General features: G+C 38.3%; 3 pseudogenes; all 3 read right to left on the bottom strand.

The window, feature by feature from the left end:
• Positions 1 to 851: 851 nt before the first annotated feature.
• On the bottom strand, positions 852 to 2,936 carry LOC145803918 (L-type lectin-domain containing receptor kinase IX.1 pseudogene; annotated as a pseudogene).
• A 2,491-nt stretch (positions 2,937 to 5,427) lies between these two features.
• Positions 5,428 to 7,768, bottom strand: LOC145804283 (L-type lectin-domain containing receptor kinase IX.1 pseudogene; annotated as a pseudogene).
• Positions 7,769 to 15,075: 7,307 nt separating this feature from the next.
• LOC114264440 (L-type lectin-domain containing receptor kinase IX.1 pseudogene) lies at positions 15,076 to 21,153 on the bottom strand (annotated as a pseudogene).
• Between the last annotated feature and the right edge of the window lie 616 nt (positions 21,154 to 21,769).

Here is a 21,769-nt window from a genome sequence, read left to right as displayed (position 1 = left end):
TGAAAATGACATTTTGCCATGCGTGATTGTTAAGACTATTGTAAGCTTGTGTTTATTATTGACAAAGGGAAGATTCTACCTTTCAACATGATTGACAACTTGCCAATTAATTCTGTATTTCAAATGTTCTGTAGATATGCAAAGAATATTAAAAAAAAGGAATAGTTGGATTAACAGTTGCTCTGTAGATATGTACAAAATTTTAAAAAATAAATAGCTAGAATTAAAACATAATTGAAATATAGCTTCATTGTCATTCTTTCAAATATTTTGCAGATATGCAATTAGAGAATATTAGTAAAAGAAAAAAAAGAAATATACAACTTCAGTCACATGAATCTTCAAACATTTCAACCTAATGTTTGTTTGTGCTTAACATTCAGATATATATATATATATATATCTTTGTGTGCTAAATTTTACACAAGTTATGTCTTTGTAGGGAAAAATGAACAAGAACCATCTGCAAACTTGGAATGTACTAATAGAACTCCGAAAATCCTCTTTTGACAAGCACACTTCATATATTATATGTATTATAGAGACCATTATATTACTTTCTATGTATGTATATTTAACATTTGATGATTATGAATGAACATCTCTATTTGGTGGATACATTATTTAGTACCTATAAAAATTACAACAATAGTAAGAATTGTGAAATTAATATTTAGTAGCTACGATTTTACTCAGCTCGAAAACTTAAATATTAGACTATATACTTTTTCAATCAATATACTTTTGTGTACAAAAGTGATGCAGATGGAGAAGAAGTTGCGGAGGATGAGGCAAGCTTGGAGGAATCTGTGTTGTAACTATGGCTTGAAGGCTGCACTTGGCTATTATTATCAACAGTAGTAGAGCCATAGGTAAGAAACCAATGGTGAAGTATTCATCGGAGGAGTAGAATACGTTGCCACATGCATTTTTGTTGGGAGAATGGGCAATGGTGCTTCAAAATTAAGCATATAGATTGCTTCTTTAATTGATGGTTGGAGATTGTGATCCGGGTGAGTACACCAAAGCCCAACAATCATCAAGCATTCCATTTATTCTTGAACAAAATCTAGGCATATCTTTGGATCCACTGCCACTTCAAGAAGCCTACCGGTACCATAAAGGTCCCAAACCCACTGCACTATTCTCATCTGACTTTCTGAAACCTTCAGATCAATGGGTTTTCTTCCACAAGCTATTTCCAATAACATAACTCCAAAACTATAAACATTTGATTCCTTGCTGGCTTTGCCTGTCACTAGACATTCTGGTGTAATGTAACCCATAGTCCCTGCCAAAACTGTTGTTTGTAACTGTTTTCCGTGGTTGACAAGTCTGGCTAACCCAAAATCCCTGATGTTAGGTTTTTATTCTTGGCAATCCCGTTTGACAAAACTCCTTTCAGTTGTAATTGTATTCGATCTTTTATTTTAGTGAGACTTTGAGTTTTAGATGCGAATCCAACCCTGAATTGCGCCTTGTAGAGATGTTTCAGAAGTTAATTCTTTCATGTTTGCCATTTCACTGACTATGTCGAGGATCGAGCTGCTCAGTCAGCTCCGGGAGTCCAGAAGGCAACGCCCCTTGGTGGGTCCGAGGCGGCGCCTAGGTGGGGTTGAGGAGCAGCGCCCCCGAAGTAAAAAGCAAAAATGCAGTCGAAGTTGTTTGTCTGCTCGAGCGGCCTTTTGTGCGCTCGAGTGGAGAATCTTTGGTTCTAGAAGTTTGAACTGTCTGCAAAAGTACTGGAAGTTGTGTTTTGTGCTCGAGCGGAACTTCCTGCACTCGAGTGTCAGTTCGCTCGAGTGGCCATTCCTGCGCTCGAGCGTAGATCGCGGATCAATTTTCTATAAATATATGGTTTCATCCGTTTTGAGGGTTACGTCTTCCAGATCTTCTTCTTGGATATTAGGGTTTATATCTGGAGCTACTTTACAAGTTTCTTTGATGTTTGTTTGAGTTTAACTCATGGCTTGAGAAGTATACATCAAAGGATTGTTTGTTTCATTTAATACAAAAGAGAGAGTTATTCTTCGGTGGATTTCGTGGAATTTGAGCCTAAAGCTTTGGTGGATTCTGGAGTGGCTCATTGTCATGGATTCAACATCGGTGTTGTGGATTCAACGTTGTACAAGACAATTCCAAGGTGAAGACGGGGCTGGAAAAGGCACATAGGCGTCGGTTCGATTTCGGTGTAGATTCGCTAGGTAATTGAGAATACACTTGTGTAATTCCTTTATGTCTTCTTAGTGGATTATTTTATGTCTTTTGCCCGTGGTTTTCTATCATAATTGGGGGTGCTCCAATTGTGGTTTTTTCACGTTAAATCGTTGTGTTGATTTGTCTTTAATTGTTTGATTGGGATTGCTATTTACTGCTTAAAATTGATACATAATCACAAATCAATATCTAGGGAATTTCTACATTTTTCACCCGAGTTTAGCATTGAAATTTGAATCTAACAAGACATTGCTTGGTTTTACCTCCCTGTGCACCACACACTGCTCTCATTCTTCGTGTAGATAAAATAATGCCGAAGCCCAACCTTGAGCAATTTTGTTCCTTATTGCCCATGCCAACAAGCTTTTTTCTTTGAAGAGATGGTAATCTAAGCTTCCATTTTCCATGAACTCATAAACAAGTAGGAGTTCTCTTTTTTTATGACACCAACCAAGTAGTTGCACCAAATTTCTATGCCTCAACCGACTAAGGATCTTCACGTCTGATGTGTACTCCTTTCTTCCATGTTTTGATCCCTTTGATATCCTCTTCACAGCAACATAGGAATTGGATTCCCTCAAAAAACCTCTATAAACTCTATCAAATCCTCTCTCTCCAAGCTTTTGTTCCTCTGCAAAGTTATTTGTTGCACAAAACAATTCACCATACGAAAACTTCTTCGGCCCAGTACCTGCCTCAAACTCATTGTCCATGGACATATCAAGGGCGAACTCCTCATCTTCTTCTTATGCTATTCTTTTCTTCCACAAGACAAAGCCAAACAATGCCAACCCACCAACCAAAACAATTGAGCCAACAGGCAATCCAGCCATGGTTGGTTGTAAGGAAAATCTTTGATGATTTTGAAGGTATATATGCTGTTAGACATGTAAATTAAATAGACTTATTCAATTACTTATCAATTAATTGTTCAAAAGTCTTGTGATTTGTCGAATAGTCTTTGGGTATCGTTTTCGACCATAATGTTACACTTACCATCTTTTTAACAATAAAGCGCTTTTTATCTTTGTTGATAAAAGTAATAATAATAATATTTTTATCATACAAAACTAACTAAAACAAGTTTTAAAAAAACTAATTATGTAAAAATTAAGAGAGAGATACTTTTAATTTCTATTCTTATTATTAAAACTTACAATAAGTTGAACCAAATAAATGCCTTTGGAGTATCCATACTTCAAAACCCAATATACGTGTTAGGCTTCCAATGCTAGCAATCTCGTACGGAAAAATAATAAACCTTTAAATCAGTAAGGATTGAAGATGTTTTTCTTTAAAAAAAAAAAAACCAAGTCTGGTCCACTGTCATTCTATTTCAGTTTGGATTCCTTTCACATTCAAAATTACTTTTTCTCTCTCTTGGACGATAGTCACTATGACCACTTAGACCATCTTTAACGATACTCCTTATATTTTTCTCAAATTTAGCTAAAATATGTCTTTTTTATTTTGGAAAATGAATCAGTTTTTCAACTATCATCTCCATAATGCTCTTTATTTTTTTTTTCTGTGTATGTTTTAAGTATTTTTTCTTTATTATTTTTTATCAAAAATATTTTTCCCTACTTTATTCTCCCTCTTCCACCATTTGAAGAAAATATCAGAGATGAGAGGAAAAAAAAAATTCCTTTAATTATAGAGAGTAATTAAACCCTCCTTAATGTAGGGAGGTGAAAGTACAATTCCTTTAATTGAGAGTTGAATAGGGAGGGCTTTTTTATTTTTATTTCATGAAGAGTAAGTAGATTGTTGGAGATGAATTTTTTTGTGTTCTGACTTTTAAAGTAGAGAAAAAATGGGAATAGGAGGCTATTGAAGATGCTCTAACAAATGTAACATTATTGCTTCAACAATAATACCACTAAAGACTCTACCTCTTCAACAAGGAAACCATTGACTTCTCTCTTTTTGGGCCTCATACTCTCTTCTCATCAAATACACCAATTACAGCTTTTTTTTTTTTAGAGTATATACCCTACTAATATAAAACCTTACTGCTGGAATTGATAACTTATAGTTGGCTCAAATACAGTAAAATATATTGTCCTAGTTTTGAAATCAAATTCAAATTTGCTCACCATACCATTATTATTCTTGTCTACAAAAGTGATGTAGATGAGGTAGCTGCCAGAGTATTTTATTGTTGAATACAGTAGAAGAAACATTGAAAACCTAAAACACCCAAGTCATCATGACCATCTTGAACCTTGAATGAAAGCAGATCCTCTCTACCTAAATTCATGTTCTCCTTTACCTAATGCACTCTTAGTTGCACGATCATACCTCAAGATTCATGTGTGTTAAAGATTCCCACCACATCGTATAATTGGGAATTTGGAGTGCATTAGGCACAAGGGGAATAAGGATGAAGTATAGAGGACCCCTCAGCTTATACAAGTGGTGGTTATGTCTACGACGACAAAACTACTGGGGTTGTAGTGTGCTTGGAGGAGATGATATGGTAACTAGTGCTGGAGGATTCTATCCATGGTTATCAGAATCCCGATCCGGATCTTACGATCCTACGATCTTTCGATCCATTTGAGTACAATCGATCCGGATCGTGTAAAAAATTTATTATAGGTAGGATCTTTCGATCCTAGTAATGGGATCTTATAGGATCGTGGAATCCCGATCCGAATCCGATACTATGCGATCCAATTTACAAGCCTTGTTTTGTATTGTATGACATATTTTATTATAAATTTTATATTTGTTGTCTAAATACTAATTTATGTGATCAAAATAAATAATAAAAAATAAGTAGTATTGAATCAAATAGACTAAGAAAAACAAACTACGAAACAAACATTCAAATATTGCTGTAATTTAAGAAAATTAACTAGTCGGAAAAACAAACTTAGCTTTAGTAGAGTCTAAGGAGGGTAAGATGATTGCAACTTTATCCCAATTTTTGGAGAGATTATTTTTGTGACTCGAATCCGCTCCACCAGTGATGCTAACGACAAACCTTATCATTCAGTTAAGCTACTCTTTTGAGTTCTTAATCTATTTTCATATCCAACTTTGTTAAATATTTTTTCTTCACTTTTTATGCATTAATGTAGATTGTAAAGTATTTTGTTATAGAATTCTTCTTCATCACCTTCTTTTTTGATGAAATACAAAACTTTTACCATCGAATTTTCTATTTTATAATATTATATGTACATTTTACATGGAGTATTATACTTTTTACAATATCTTCACTTATTTTTAATAGAATATAGGCTCATTTTGTGTATACTTTTTAAGAAATGTTTATTTAAATTAAATTATTATGTAATTTATCTTTTTCGGTAGGATCTTACAATCCTCGATCCGATTCTACGATCTGATCCTTTAAACACCTCCAACGATCCAATGTAGGATCCCGATTTTAACAACCTTGATTCTATCCCAATCCTCTCAAGAGCTGAGTAAGTCGGCACAGGCATTTTTTGTGGGAGGCTAGGCAATGGAGCTTCCAAGTTAAGAACTTGAATTGCTTGCTTTATTAAAGGCCTGAGATTGTAATCTGGGTGAGCACACCAAAGCCTAACAATCATCAAGCATTCTATTTATTCCTCGTTAAAATCTCCCAATTTCACATCTGTTGCTCCAAGAAGGTTTCCTCTTCCATAGAGCTCCCAAACCCACTTTACCAGCATCTCATGACCATTTTTAGCTATGAGGTCAATGCGCTTTCTTCCACAAGAAATTTCCAAAGAAACAACACCAAAACTGTAAACATCTGATTCTTTGCTAGCCTTGCCTGTCATGACACACTCAGGAGCCATGTAGCCCATTGTTCCAGCTAGGACCGTGGTTTTTGACTCTTTTCCATGGTCAACGAGCCTAGCTAACCCGAAATCTCCAAGTTTTGCATTAAAATTTGAATCCAACATAATGTTGCTTGATTTAATATCTCTATGCAGCACGCACTGTTCCCATTCTTCGTGTAAGTACAATAACGCCGCGGCCAAACCTTTAGCAATATTGTACCTTGTTAGCCATGTCAAGAAGGTGTTGCCTTTGAAGATATGAGAATTCAAGCTGCCATTGGGCATGAACTCGTACACACGTAGGAGTTCTTTTTCTTCATGGCACCAACCAAGAACTTGCACCAAATTTCTATGCCTCAGCCGGTTGATGGTCTTCACTTTTGATGCATACTCTTTAATCACTTGTTCAGACCCCTTTGACACCCTCTTGACAGCAACATAAGCATTAAGTCTCTCAAGAAACCTTTATAAATGCCGCCAAATCCACCCTGCCTGAGCTTCTCTCACTCCACAAAGTTTCTTGTTGCAATGACCAATTCTTTGTATGAAAACTTCTTAGGTCCTGTTTTGCCTTCAAACTCATACAAAACATTGAAATCATGATCATCTTTCCTTTTAACCTTGTTGTGTTTCCACTTCTTGAAGATAAACCAAAGCAAGCACAACCCACAAATTAGAACACAAACACCTACAATAGATCTAGCTAGTACCCCTTTTTTGTTTGTTTTGTTTCCATCCTGGTTGGCAAACTCTGTCTCCAAACCAGTTGGATTCAACAAATTTGGAGTGATTTGTATATTTGAAGTAAAATTCCAAGAGTGAACAGCATGTATCTCAGCTAACACTCCTGTCAATGTAGTGAAGCCGAAAGTAACCCACTCTGGAAAATACTTGCTTAGATAAACTATATGATAAAGCTCTTGCAGGATTGTGGTGTTTCATCAAGATAACCGGTGAATGCAACACTCAATTTTTTTGAACTAGAATTGTAACTAATCCATGCCTCGTTCATTTTCCCAGAGGGAATTCGACTCAACCATGTCACATTTTTTACAGATTTAATGGAGTTGATGTCGATACCTACATGATCAGAGGGTGGATCATATTCCGGGTTGTGATATGTGTCAAACTCCACTGCCACAAATGGATTGGACGATGAGTTGAACGCTGGGTTGAATACTTGTTCACGGCTAACAAGTCATATACCGCTACCTTCTTGAAATGGAATTGGGAAACCAACCAGTGCAAGGAAAAATGTTATTCCATCAGCATATGAGGTTTTATTTTGTGAATCAATGACAAAGGAGAAATGGGTATTGAAGTCTGCAAGTGCTCTTCCTGAGGCTTTGTCCCAAAGCTGCATTGGTTTGAATTACCTGGCCTAAACTACTTGTCATGGTTTTGTCATTTTGGTTTAAGGTTGGTTGGATGACTTTGTTGGAAGCTGAAGCATCTCCATCATATTCTTTGTCGTGAATATTTGGATTGAAGCTAGTGAAGCTGAAAGAGACCTGAGCAGCATCACAATAAGGGACTAGTAGTAGAAAGAAGAAGATGAAGAAGAAGATAGTCATTGAAGGAGAGCAATGGAGCTTCTAATTTTGATCAAAATAATGTGTCCTACTGTTTATGGGACTAGCTAGCACTCATGTTGGTAGTAATACTAACTAAGGATTACTTTTCAAAAGATTAGAACAACAATAAATTTTAAATTTTGGTAAAAGTCTTGTGATCGATCCAATATTTACATTACCAATCAAACAAGATGTCTCTTCCCCATTAAAAAATGAAAGGTAACATGAGACACAAACGACTAGAGGTAGACTTTTACCCCTCACATGAGACACAAACGACCGGAGGTAGACTTTTACCCCTATTGTGAGTTGGAAAAAATATTGAGACTGAAATTGGCGTATAAAATTCAACTGTAAATGATTTTGATTTTTAAGTTTAAGCCTTAAAAAGAAGGAAAATTCTATAATACAAATCTCAAAATGGGATGTATATCATATGCCCAATTATGACGTTTGCAGGATGTTTGTAGTTTTTTGTTATGATTTATTGTGGTGTTAGTTATGATGTGATTATGACTCATTGTGATATTGGTTATGACATGTAATTATTATAATCTTTTTTTTTTTGATAAAAAATAATCAAAAATCACAAACGTCATAACTGAAATATATGATACACACCATTGTAGGTATGTATTATAGTATTTCCCATCAACTTATTCATGTATAAAAAAAGTGATGTAGAATCTCCCACATAGGTTTTTGTATATATTGGTGTATGTATAAAATAAAATCAATAGAAAAAATATTGAAGCAATTGAAAAAAAAAATATAAGAAAATATTTTTTAATAAAATATATTTAAAATAGAGAGGGATTGTTGGAGTGTACAATAAAAAAATGACAAGTTAAAATAATGAAACAAAATTTTAAATAACAATTTTGACTAGCATTGTTGTTGATGCTATAACAAACATAACATTATTGTTTCAACAACAATACCACAGAAAACTTTCTCTTTAACAAGAAAACCATTGAGTATTTCATCTCATCAGGTACATCAATTACAGCTTCATTTTTGTAGTATTTCTGATCTATAGTTTCTTGTGTCTTCCAGCTCTATGTTGAGATTTGTCACTCAATGCCTATTTAAATGTTTTGAAACTAATTCCTTTTTGTTGCACAATAGGGGTTTGGCAAAATTACTAAGTGAAGGTTTCTTTATTCTCAGCCATCACTTTCCTTTCACTCCCAAAACTGTATTCAGTTCTAATTTTCATCAACTCTGTGGCTCTTATTCCTATTTTAATGCTAAATATGACCTTCATTTAATTAATGTTTATCCATTTTTGGTTATTTGGTGCTTGCACTTTACATGGTTACGTGCAATGTGAATGTGATGTGATTTGACTATTACATTAGATGCCTATTTTGTTAATTTAAATGTATCTTCTTGGATTACTGATGTGGGGATAACTTGTCAATCAATCCAAATTCCTGACAAAAACAACATAGTGAACTTTCATAACAGTATTAGGATAGGATAGTTACACACTTCAATACAAAAGTCTTCTCAAGTTCACATTGTTTGTCTAAATTTTCTTGGCATAATGTTGGGACCCCTTAGGATGAACTGCATGTAGTTTTTTTTTAACACATTTCTATGGATCCCACTTTGTGGGGATATATTTTCTGAGTACCAACACGTGGCACGGCGACGCCGACGTGTCAGCCGAGGTGCCACGTGTTCTGGTCGTGACGCCGAGGTGATCTCGGCAAGGCCGAGGTTATCTCCAAAGATATCAGAATCCGAGATAAGCGGATAAAGGACAAGAGTCCTAGAATGAAAAGAGAACTCAACCTGGATGAGGGACAAGAGTCTTAGAATAAAGAGAAGACTTCAGTTTGTATTAAGATAAGACTCTTAGAGAGTTTTATCCTAATCCCACTAGGAGTCCCAGATTAGCAGTAATCCTAAGTCCATTAGGGCCAGGCTCCTATTGGGACTAGGATTGTATTGGCTATAAAAGAGAGGCACCCCCATGGGTCTAAGGTATGTTTTTTATACTCAAGCTTGTGAGTTTAGTACTTGATTTATATTTGAGAGATATACTGACTTGATCGTCGGAGTGCCCCCGGGTGGTCGAAACCACCGCGGGATTCTTATAGTTCTGTTGCAGGTCAGTCAGGTGCCATCTATTCTGCCAGTGCTCTCCAGCTGGTTACTAAGCGGGCAGTGTGGTTGGAAAATCACCCCCACAATTTGGCGCCGTCTATGGGAAAGAAAGAAGAATAGATGGCCAATGACGAACAGAAGGACCAGATTAGAGACAACGCTCCTGCTGGGAGTCGGAGACCTATCGATCTCGACGTTGAAGGGGACAATAGCAACACAGAAACTCGTGACCAGAGTCACAGAGTGAAAGAAGCCGGCCAAGAAGGTGACGCACCAAAGACAACAGATCGAAGCAACAAAGACGACCTCCAGGTATGGAAGGATAGATACCTGCGGAGGAACGAAGACCTTTCCAGAAGGGATGCAAAGACAGGGGGCATGAGCGCTCCCAAGGAGATAACATTCAAGTATAAAAGAACTCATCCTGAGTGAGCAGATCCCAAATTCCAAATCCTGGATCCCGGATCCCAGAAGACATAATCTCGGCCTACATGAGTAGGTCCGAGAAAAGAAGAGCTCAACTTGAGTGAGTAGATCCAAGATTCCAGAAGATAAGATCTCGGCACCTGAGTCCGAGAAGAGAATAGCACAATGAGCAGATCTCAGATCCCAGAAGATAAAAAAAAAACACGCAAGATCAGACTAAAGTTGGCAAGAATTGAGAAGTATGCTAGGGCCGAGGAGGACATGCCGGGAACAAAGACGTCGGAACAAGAAAAGAGAAATGGCTCGCCGATGCGAGGCCGAAAATCAAACTCAGGTTGGAGCCAAGTAAGATCAATAGAGAAACCAAGGCCGACAACCTCGGCTTGAATTAAACCTCGGCGACAAAGTCGAAGCTACATGTATGATAAGAACCCAAGGGGATTTTAAGTTCACACTGGGGGGGCAGAGAGAAGAAGAATGCGTTTACCACTTGTTAAAATTTGTAGCAATTTACAAGTTGGTTAAACTAATATGACGCTTAAGCGAAGTTAAGCCGAGATGATACTTAACCGAAGCTAAACCGAAATAATGCTTAACCGAAGTTAAGCCCAGATGATGTTTAACCGAAGTTAAACCGAGACGATGCTTAACTGAAGTTAAGCCGAGATTATGCTTAACCGAAGTTAAGCCCAGATGATGTTTAACCGAAGTTAAACCGAGACGATGCTTAACCGAAGTTAAGCCGAGATGATGCTTAACTAAAATTAAGCCGAGATTATTCCTTAATTCACTTGTTGAAATTTGTAGCAATTTACAAGTTGGAATTAAGCTGATTCCTTATCTTCATTTGTTGAAAGTTGTAGCAATTTACAAGTCAAAGTTAAGCCGAGATTATTCCTTAATTCACTTGTTGAAATTTGTAGCAATTTACAAGTTGAAGTTAAGCCGAGATGGTTCCTTATCTTCACTTGTTGAAATTTGTAGCAATTTACAAGTTGAAGTTAAGCTGAGAATACTGTTTCTCTTCGCTTGTTTAAATTCGTAGCAATTTACGAGTTGAAGCAAAGCTGAGGTTATTGCTAAACACTTATAGCAATCTACAGGTTGATCCAACCAAAGATGATGCTTAACACTTGTTGAAATTTGTAGCAATTTACAAGATAATGTTAAGCCGACATGTGATCATCTGTTGAAATTTGCAGCAATTTACAAGTTGAGGTAAAAGCTAAGTATATTGTTTAAACACTTGTTGAAATTCGTAACAATTTTCAAATAGATTATTGTTTAACACTTGTTATGTTAATCCTTGTTGATCCCTATTACAGTATATGTTAATCCTTGTTGAAATTTGTAGCAATTTACAAGTAAGTTAGACCGAGAGCACCGTTTAAACACTTGTTGAAACTTGAGAAAAAGTTTGCAAAGTTAACATTGAGTAGTATATGTTTCACACTTGTTAGAATTTATGAAAAGTTTGCAGGTCAGTATCTTGCCGAAGTAAAAGTTTTGTAGCTATTATACCCAAGGTATGTAACCCCGAGAAGATCGCACAAAGGAGGCAAAGTATGAAAGGCATGAAAAATATTCTAAGTATAGAATCATGCAAGAGCAGTTAGAAGAAGATCAAAACAGAATTCGTCGTGATTGACACGCCTTCACCTTACAACATCATCTCGGGAAGGCCATGGTTGCATGCAATGGGGGCAGTTCCCTCAACGTTGTATCAACTATTGCGGTTCCCCACAGAACATGGGATTGAAGAAGTCAGAGGAGACCAACTGCAGGCAAAGAATTGCTCCATGGCAGCAATAAAAACTACCTGCAACATTCGGGAACCAGGGAAGGCAGAGATTGAAGACGAGGACATGGAGGTCCTAGATGATGTCGGTAAGGAGCCAGCCGAAAAGAGTGAAGAGACACTGAAGAAAATCCTCATCCAGGAGGGCGACGAAGAACGCTTCTTTCTTCTCGGCTCAGGCTTAGCCGAAGAAGAAGAAAGAGAATTGAAAACAAAACTACTCGGCATCAATGGCAGGATATAAAAGACAGTTGGGAAGACTTCTCAGCAGCCTTCTCGGCCTCGAGCTCAGCCTCGATCTCCTGAAGAGTTTGATCAAGGCTTTTCTTGGCGATTGGCACCTCGGAGTTTGAAGGCAAAGATTGAAAGCAAGAATCTGAAAAAAGACACAGAAAACAAAAACAAGAATGTAATTCGTAATCAAGAATGATGATGAAGCTATCAAGAAATTAAGACAAAAAGATTGCACAAATGTGTCAAGCCAAGAACAGTGGTAGAAATCAACAAATGTGTGAACAGTGTGTATTCAAGAAGATGATTTGGAAACAACGGGTAAAACAGCAATGGTGATTAACAACGAAGCAAAGCTTCTTGGAAAGCAACAAGAAATAAAACCAAGAGGAACAGTGACTTACCAAAAAGAGAAAAAACAGAAGTCAAGAAGATGCCAAAGTTCAAAGAATAAAGCCAAGTACACAGGCACTAAGTAAGTATGTAAAGAACAAGGAACTAATGACCCAAACATGATGCTAGCAACAGAAAGGGGATATGACAAGAACAGGTGCCAGGCATTCAAACAATTCAAGACTTGAAGAAAAATGAAAATAGAGGGCAACAGATGGCAAATAAACAGATTTAAAGTAAATCAGAAGAGTTATGAAAGATTGAGCTTAAAAAAGTAAGTTTATGAACCTACAAAGTGAAATGAACGCCGATATGAAAATCACCGGAGTCAAATGGATGACTGGAAATCGGGAACTCACCAGAGAGTGTGAGTGGAGCAGTTGCAAAGCTCTTGGAGTTTACGAATTAATGAAACCAGAACCTCGGCTAGGAGGTGTGATCTCGAGCAGCTTGGAAAGCATGAAGCTTGATACTTGACAGAAGTGGACAGTAAAGTCCAGGGAACTTTGAGGTCGGCGAGTTTGATCTCGGACAGATGGGCACAAATGAACGAACAGTGTAGGTTCCATCACCTTAGAATGCCGAGGTAATAGAACCTAGGGGCAGTTGTGGGGATATATTTTCTGAGTACCAACACGTGGCACGGTGACGCCGACGTGTCAGCCGAGGTGCCACGTGTTCTGGTCGTGACGCCGAGGTGATCTCGGCAAGGCCGAGGTTATCTCCGAAGATATCGGAATCCGAGATAAGCGGATAAAGGACAAGAGTCCTAGAATGAAAAGAGAACTCAACCTGGATGAGGGACAAGAGTCCTAGAATAAAGAGAAGACTTCAGTTTGTATTAAGATAAGACTCTTAGAGAGTTTTATCCTAATCCCACTAGGAGTCCCAGATTAGCAGTAATCCTAAGTCCATTAGGGCCAGGCTCCTATTGGGACTAGGATTGTATTGGCTATAAAAGAGAGGCACCCCCATGGGTCTAAGGTATGTTTTTTATACTCAAGCTTGTGAGTTTAGTACTTTATTTATCTTTGAGAGATATGCTGACTTGATCGTCGGAGTGCCCCCGGGTGGTTGAAACCACCGTGGGATTCTTATAGTTCTGTTGCAGGTCAGTCAGGTGCCATCTATTCTGCCAGTGCTCTCCAGCTGGTTACTAAGCGGGCAGTGTGGTCGGAAAATCACCCACACACACTTCTATGTCCATGACCCCACACAAATGTATGGTTTCCTTGGGGTTGTAGATTCATGCGGGCTCGCTGCTATATGGAAAGCGCTAATACATGTGCCTATCATTGGAAAATATCCATATTATTAGCAAAAATACTATTTGTGACCATCCACTTATCACCGTGCTGTCACTAATAGTATTTGTGATGACTACTGTTGTGGAAGCATGATTTCTTCCATTGGGTTTGCTCTGTGGTGTTCTTTTGTACTCGGTTCATGTTTAATTTGGTTGGTTTCTTGCCAACGGCTGTCATTTTCTTGGTGTTTGCATATGATTTGCATGTGTTCATGTTCTAACCTAGTTGGGATATGTTAACTTCACCATGATGTTGTTCTGCACCTTGGTGTTTTTATTGACTTCATCTTTGTAAATTGCATTAATAAAATTTTCTTTTTTGCTGATAAAAAAAATAATATTTGTGATGACAAAAAATAATATTTGCAAAGACAGTTTGTTGTTACAAAAAATAAACCCAAATGTTAATTCTTCTGGTATGAAACCTGCCCGTGATGCCATTGAGCGACTGTATGTTGATAACTTTTTGACATCAAGGATTTGGTGAGGAGTCATAGAAGAAACAGTACACTATGAAAATGTCATTATTCTGTCAGTCAACATAATTGAAAATTTGCCAATTAATTATGTACTCAAGATGTTCTGTAGATACACAAAGTATATTTAAATTAGACAGCTTGATTAACAGTTGTTCTGTAAATATGTTCTTGCTTGAATGATAATGTAATTGAAACATAGGTTGATACATTCTTTTCAGATATTTTGCATATATACAATTAAAGAATATTACAAACAAAAAGGGACGACTTGAATCACATGAATCTTAAAACATTTTGACCAAATGTTCATGCTTAACATTTAAATTTATTATTTATTTTTTTCATATCTTTGGGTTTTAAATTTTATGCAAGCTACGTCTATGTAGATTGAATGGCAAAGTGAACTTGAACCATTTGCATACCTCAGATGTAGTCAAGGAAGAATCCTCTTTTGACAAATATATGTTATATATAGTTATAATTATTATAAGAAGCATTATATTATTTTCCAATTAAGTATATTTAACATTTGATAATCATAAACAAATATATATATATATATATATATATATATGGTGATAAATTCAAAACAAACACTGGAATACATAGGTACAGTACATACTTACACATGGTACCAGTATTAAAATTGACTAGAAGAATTGATAACTACTAAATACATTAAAATATTTTACTAGAAACTTTTTTAGTGAACTTGTAGATGGTATCTGATAATAATTATTAATCAACGTATTCATGTATACAAAAGTGATGCAGATGGAGAAGAAGCGGCAGATGATGAGGTGAACTTTGAGGAATTGTATTGTAACTATAGCTTGAAGACTGGACTTGGTTGCTGTTAGAAACAGTAGTAGAGCCATAGAACAAGGATGAAGCATTCATTGGAGGAGCTAAGTATGTTGGCACAGGCATTTTTGCTGGGAGAATGGGCAATGTAGCTTCAAAATTAAGCATATGAATTACTTGCCTAATTGAAGGTCGAAGATTGTGATCAAGGTGAGCACACTAAAGCCCAACAATCATCAAGCATTCCATTTCTTCCTTAACAAAATTTGGGCATATCTTGGGATCTATTGCAGCTTCAAGAAGCCTATCAGTACCATAGAGGTCCCAAACCCACTCCACCATTCTCATCTGATTTTTTGGAACCTCCAGATCGATAGGTTTTCTTCCACAAGCTATCTCCAATGCCACAACTCCAAAACTGTAAACATCTGATTCCTTATTCACTTTACCTGTGATTAGGCATTCTGGTGCCATGTAGCCCCTAGTTCCTGCCAAAATATTTGTTTGAGAGTCTTTTCCATGATCGACAAGCCTAGCTAATCCAAAATCCCCAAGTTTAGCATTGAAATTTGAATCTAACATGACATTGCTTGATTTTACATCCCTGTGCACCACACATTGTTCCCACTCTTCATGTAAATAGAGCAATGCCGAAGCTAGGCCTTGAGCAATTTCATACCTCATTGCCCATGTCAACAAGCTTTTTTCTTTGTACAGATGGTAATCTAAGCTTCCATTTTCCATGAACTCATAAACAAGTCGGAGTTCTCTTTTGTCATGACACCAACCAAGTAATTGCACCAAATTTCTATGTCTCAACCAACTAATGATCTTCACATCGGATGCGTACTCTTTTATTCCTTGTTTTGATCCCTTTGATATCCTCTTCACGGTAATGTAGGAATTCAATTCCCTTAAGAAACCTTTAAAAACCCCACCAAATCCTCCCTCTCCAAGCTTATGTTCCTCAGCAAAGCAATTCGTTGCTGTAGACATCCCCGAACACCCCGGGAGGATGAGTCCCGTTCTGTTCATTTGTGGGTCACTACAGTTCGGACTCAAATTGTCACGGTTCTAAATCTGAACCAAATAGTCCAAATCCGGCAAATCATTCTGGAAAACAGATTTTGAGAAAGAAGTGCCAAACATGGACTGCTCTGTCAGATACAGAGTCGCCACCTAAATATTTTTTATTGGGGGAATTTAGGAAACCCTGACTCGTTTGCCTAAGGCCACGTGTCCGTCATCACCAAAGTTGCCTCGGCTTGGGAACTTGGGTATGATTGGGGAAGGTCAGCTATGAGCACCCCTTCTCGCCCGATCCGAAGATCGGCCTCTACTAACCATTCTTATTCCGGTTATTAACCTAGATTTACTATGTGATGCGCACAACACAAAAGTATAGACTGGATCGCCTAATTTGGAACAAAGCATCGCATATCCGTTTGTTTGGAAATGATTTGAAATTTGCTACTCGCGAGTAGGCTAAAACACGGATTTCAATGAGTTGTTCCAACTCAAACAATCCAACCTTCACCCACAGGCATTCAGGCAGTAATATCACATAAGCATATAGCCACATGGTAAGCATGCTGTTAACATTCACACTCATGCGAGATGCTAAAGCATAAAAACTTACATCGTACTCCGTGCCAAAACAGAAACTAGTTAGTAATCAAATGCATGATCCTAGTTCATGTTAAGATGGCTAATGCAACACATGCAAGATGCCACTATAATAGGCTCGGCTATTCTAAGATGACATATGATGATGCTACAGCTAACACGTATTCAACTTAGAATTAAAATACAAATGCAGTTAGTATGATGCGTCGAGCCCGGTTCATGCAATACAAATGAATGGATGCACGCATGCATAGCATAAGGATGCTAAATTAAATATGACCTAATACTAACCATCAAAAGTAGGTAAGTAAAAGGGAGAAAGAAGTGGGGTTGGAAGACATGCACACACGCACCCACACTTATTACACATTCGCCCTCGCTCGGAGGGACCAAAAGAATATACAAATTAATTAACCTACAAGCTAATTAATTAAATTATACAACACTTAACTAATTAACAAAACAATTAAGCTACTGAAAGCAGTAAAGGGCCTCGGGAAGAGGGATGCACGCATGCTCAGATTGGCTTCGCCCGGAAATCCAATGCCATGCACAAGCTGCCTCTGTTTACCCTGCTCTGCTCCTCTGAAAATTGCACAATTCCCAAAGAACACTCTCTGAACACTGTGGAGGATCATCGGCCAAGGGGGAACACCACCGGCCATAAGGTAATGGTCATCGACCATTTATTGAGCCCTCGGCCATCCATAATTGGTCGACCGGCACTATATTCAGTCGACCGGCCAAATCTGTCCGCAGAAACCTGTTTTGACAGCAGCAGAGGGCAAAACATGGCATGGCAATGCATTTCAAGCAAATGTATGCACCAACACCCTCCTTATCATGTTCATGACTCAAAGGAGGATGGTCCTCGGTACTCGGGCCACCAATCACGCATTTCAATGCGTGATGGCCCATGATGCCAAGTTGTGAATTTTGATTTCAAATGAAATGCAAACCAACTAAACACATAAGGCCCAACCTCTATCACTTGATCAAGAGGCAAGGCATGCATGCCAAATGCAACCTAAGCATGTTAGCTAAGTATGCAACATGAGCATGCAAGCAAGCAATGTGCACTAGGCACTCAACCTAAGCAAACAAGCATGCAAGGCATGGAACAACTATGCTAATGACAAGCATACAAGATGCAATTAAAACATGCAAGTATGCAAGACATATAACATTTTAAGCAACTTGACCAAGGAAATGCATGCCAAATGCAAAGTGTTTCAAGCATGCCATAACATGCGATGGGCCAAATATGCAACAACACACAAGGCAAGCATGCGACCACATGCAAGGGAGGGACTTACACCAAGGTGGACAGCTCTCTACTAGGTCCAAAACAGTGGCCGAATGCTAAGGAAATAAAGGCCAAAACACACACAAACATGCATGCACACATGGTTCAAAACTTAAGCATCAAAGAGCAGCTTTTAAGCACACTTAAAAGGGACAAACATGGACATATGGCATGCATGCTGAGCTCTGAAAATCATGTTATAAAAGGTGCCAAACCAAGTAAACAAGACAAGCCAAGCATGCAACAATGGTCCAAGGCCTAAGGCTCACCAAAGGGGTATTGAACTACATTTAGCAAAACCAAATATGGCATGATTTGAACAACCAAAATCAGAGTTTTAGCATGTTAAAACAAAGCCAAAAACACATTGACATGGCATCCTAAAGGCCTAAACATGATGGCATACGCAATGGCACATTCATGGAGCATGAAACACAAACCCTCTAAGGCCTTAAAGGAACATCAAATGCAAGCATACGAGCATCCCATGGGGACTAAAATGACATGTTAAGTGGTTCTAAACCACTGCAATGATGCAAGCAATGCATGCTCAACACTCACACACCCAAGGCTAACAAGCCAAAATGCAAGGTGGCTATACAAGGCATGTCATGGATGGCCAAAACAACCACAAACAGACCTTAGGCATACTAAAACATGCGCAAAAGCTTCACAAAGCTAAGCCAAAACAAGTAAGCATAGTGGTCTAAACACTAGGCACATGTTAAGGCAATTTCATGGCATTACAAGACAAGTATGAAAAGAAAGCATGGTGTGTCCAAACCAATTTAAAACAGAGGTAAAATATGGCAAAATACTACCAAATACCCACTAAGACATGGCCAACATGGTCTTAACAAGATGCTCACACATAAGGCTAAAATGGCCAATATTGAAGGCAACAAGGAGAGGGGATGGCCCTCTCCTTCTTAGGACCTTGAAGCACCATCTCCACCACTGAAATCCCTCAAGATTTCAGTGGTGAGGAGGCCCAAACAAGGTAGTCCCGGAGCTCACCAAAATAGCACAAAATGGGGGCCAAACAAGGCCTATGAGGGGTCAACAACCCCAAACAACAAAGTGACCTTAAGCAACTCTTTAGAGCAAGTAAAACAAGACTTTTATATGTTATACACTAAGCTCAAAAATAGATGCAAGGTAGGCAAAAAGACTATGCAAAAATGGGATATTTAAAGGTAAAGTTCTTACCCTTGTAGACCCCTTCAAGAACAGCACTCCAGCTGTTTTCCTTAGCTCAAAACCAGCTCAAAACTTCAAGAACAACCTAATGGCTCCTCAGCAACCAAGGTAAGGTGTAAAACTAGGTGTTTGTGCACAAAAGTAAGGACAAACACACACTTATACACAAAGAGAGGGAGATATAGAGATAAAATAGATATACTATGGCTAACCCTAATCCAGACCTCTAGAACTCAACCCTCTAACCCTTGAGGAGGGAGGAGAAGCCCTCCTCTTATAAAGGATCACTCTTGCAAAGCTTACAAGACTAGCTAAGCAAGAGTGAAATCCCTCCATACACGTGTATGAAGGGGGTGCAAGGTGTATGCCAGCTAGCACAGCTGGCATAAAAATATCTGCAAAAGCAGATGCACAGTGGTCAGCCAGCCAAAAATGACAAAATGGAAAAATACATGGTCGGCCGACCATCCATAGTGCCGACTGGCCAAATATATGGCCGATGGCAACAAAACAATGGCCGGTGGCCTCAAGCCATGGCCGGTGAGGTGTGGGGGTGGGCAACAAGCCATTCCCTATCCTCCAAAGCAAAAACACAAGTGTTTGGTGCAAAACCAAGCACAAAACAGTCGAGTCGAGCAATCCTGAGGCAAGGCGCGTGGCCGAGACCTCTGGAAACTCAAGACGAACACAAACACGGATGATCACCAAGTGTTCAAACGGTGACGTCCAAGTCTTGAGGACGGTCAAAAATGGGGTGTCTACAGTTGCCCGAAATAATTCATCATACGAAAACTTCTTTGGCCCGGTACCTGCCTCAAAGTCATTGTACATGGATAGTTCAATATCAAACTCATCTTCTTGTTTTGCTCTTGTACCTTTCTTCCACAAGACAAAACCAAGCAAAGCCAATCCACCAACCAAAACAGTTGAGCCAACAGTAAATCCCACTACCAATGCTTTTTTTCTGTTTTCATCCATCTTCTTTCCAGGGCTAGGAGTAACTCCATTGGGGCTTGGACTGGGGCTGGGATGCAAAGTCGAATTGAACGCCCATGATTTAATATTATTTTTCTCAAAAAAAAGTCCTGTTGCAGCTGAAAAACCAATTGTAACCCATTCTGGTAACATGGTCTTCAGATCAACCACAAAGCTAATGGAACTTTCAGCACTATTACTGTTATTTACAGAACCAGTACGAAGAATAACACTCAAGTTTTGTGAACTAGAATTATAACTAATCCAAGCCTCATTTTCTGACCCATGTATTATGTCACTGTTCCATATTGCATAAGAACTAGAATTGAGAGAGTTGATATTGATACCTACATGAGTTATTGGTGTGATGTTGACTGGGTCCCAGCCATTATGAAAGGTATCAAACTCTACAGTAACAAAGGGAGTGGTTGCACTAAATGTCGGCGAGGAGCCGATTGGAAGACCAACGGCACCACCTGTTATGATATTGGGAGTGGAACCATTAGGAACAAGGAAGAATGTGAGCCCATCTGCAAACACATCGCTTCTCTGCGAATCGATGACAAACGAGAAATAGGTGTTGAAGTCCGTGAGTTTTCCAGAAGTGTTGTCCCAAAGGAAAAGAGGGTCTTTGTATGTGGCTCGACCAGCTGAGTAATTTTGGGCTGTGCTGATCTCGTTTGCGGTGAGTTGGATGCCTTGGGGTGAGACATAAGCATCTCCTCTTGGATCTATCTCTATCTTTGCATTTTGTTGTGGACCAATAGTAGTCAAGTTGAAGCGCAGTGCAGTTGCATGAAGAGGGATTACTACAAGGAAGTAGTAACAGATGATTGCGTTGAAGAAGAAGAAAAAGAGAAAGCAAAGTAATTTTTGTGATCGAAGGGGGTTCCAAGAGTTGCAGACAGCCATAGCCATGGTTGCTTGTGAGGAAAATTAGTTTTTGGTGGGTGAATTTGACATGTAAATTAGGAAATAACTATAGATCATTGTTTGTACAAAAGTCTCGCAACTTTCTTTCTTTTTTTTTCTGTTTTTTTTTTTTTTTGGGGAACAGAAGCCTTGCAACTTTGTTGCATCAGTCTTTTTGTGTACTACTTCAAAGATGTAATTTTCTTTTCACTGCCTGTATTCTTTTTAATCACAAAAAAAAAAAAAAAATAGAAAGCATTGCTTGGGAATTTTTTTTTTTTAATATTATTCATGTTGGAGTCCTTCTCATGCGACATTTGAAAACCTAATGTTGCAACAAAAATGATTGATACACCAAATTTGAGTTCGTCCGAATTTTCAGAATTTTGTAAGCCGTATATCTGCCCAAACAATCAGTACAACTCTTGTCAACCACATTTGTCACCATTATTCTTGGATGACCGGCTGGACAACCGACATGCACAAATTCGGACAATTCAAACAAGCCAAAATTCGGCAAATATAACATTGCTCATATTGCAATTAATTAAGTTTGGTCCAAGGCCAGCCTTAGGGAAGGCCGGTTAGGTAGCACACTTTGGACTCATGAATCCTCAAAATA

This window comes from Camellia sinensis, chromosome 12 (genome assembly GCF_055761805.1).
Source record: "Camellia sinensis isolate YWXY chromosome 12, ASM5576180v1, whole genome shotgun sequence".
In the NCBI taxonomy this organism is placed as follows: Eukaryota; Viridiplantae; Streptophyta; class Magnoliopsida; order Ericales; family Theaceae; genus Camellia; species Camellia sinensis.
This window is presented reverse-complemented; position numbering and strand designations above follow the sequence as displayed.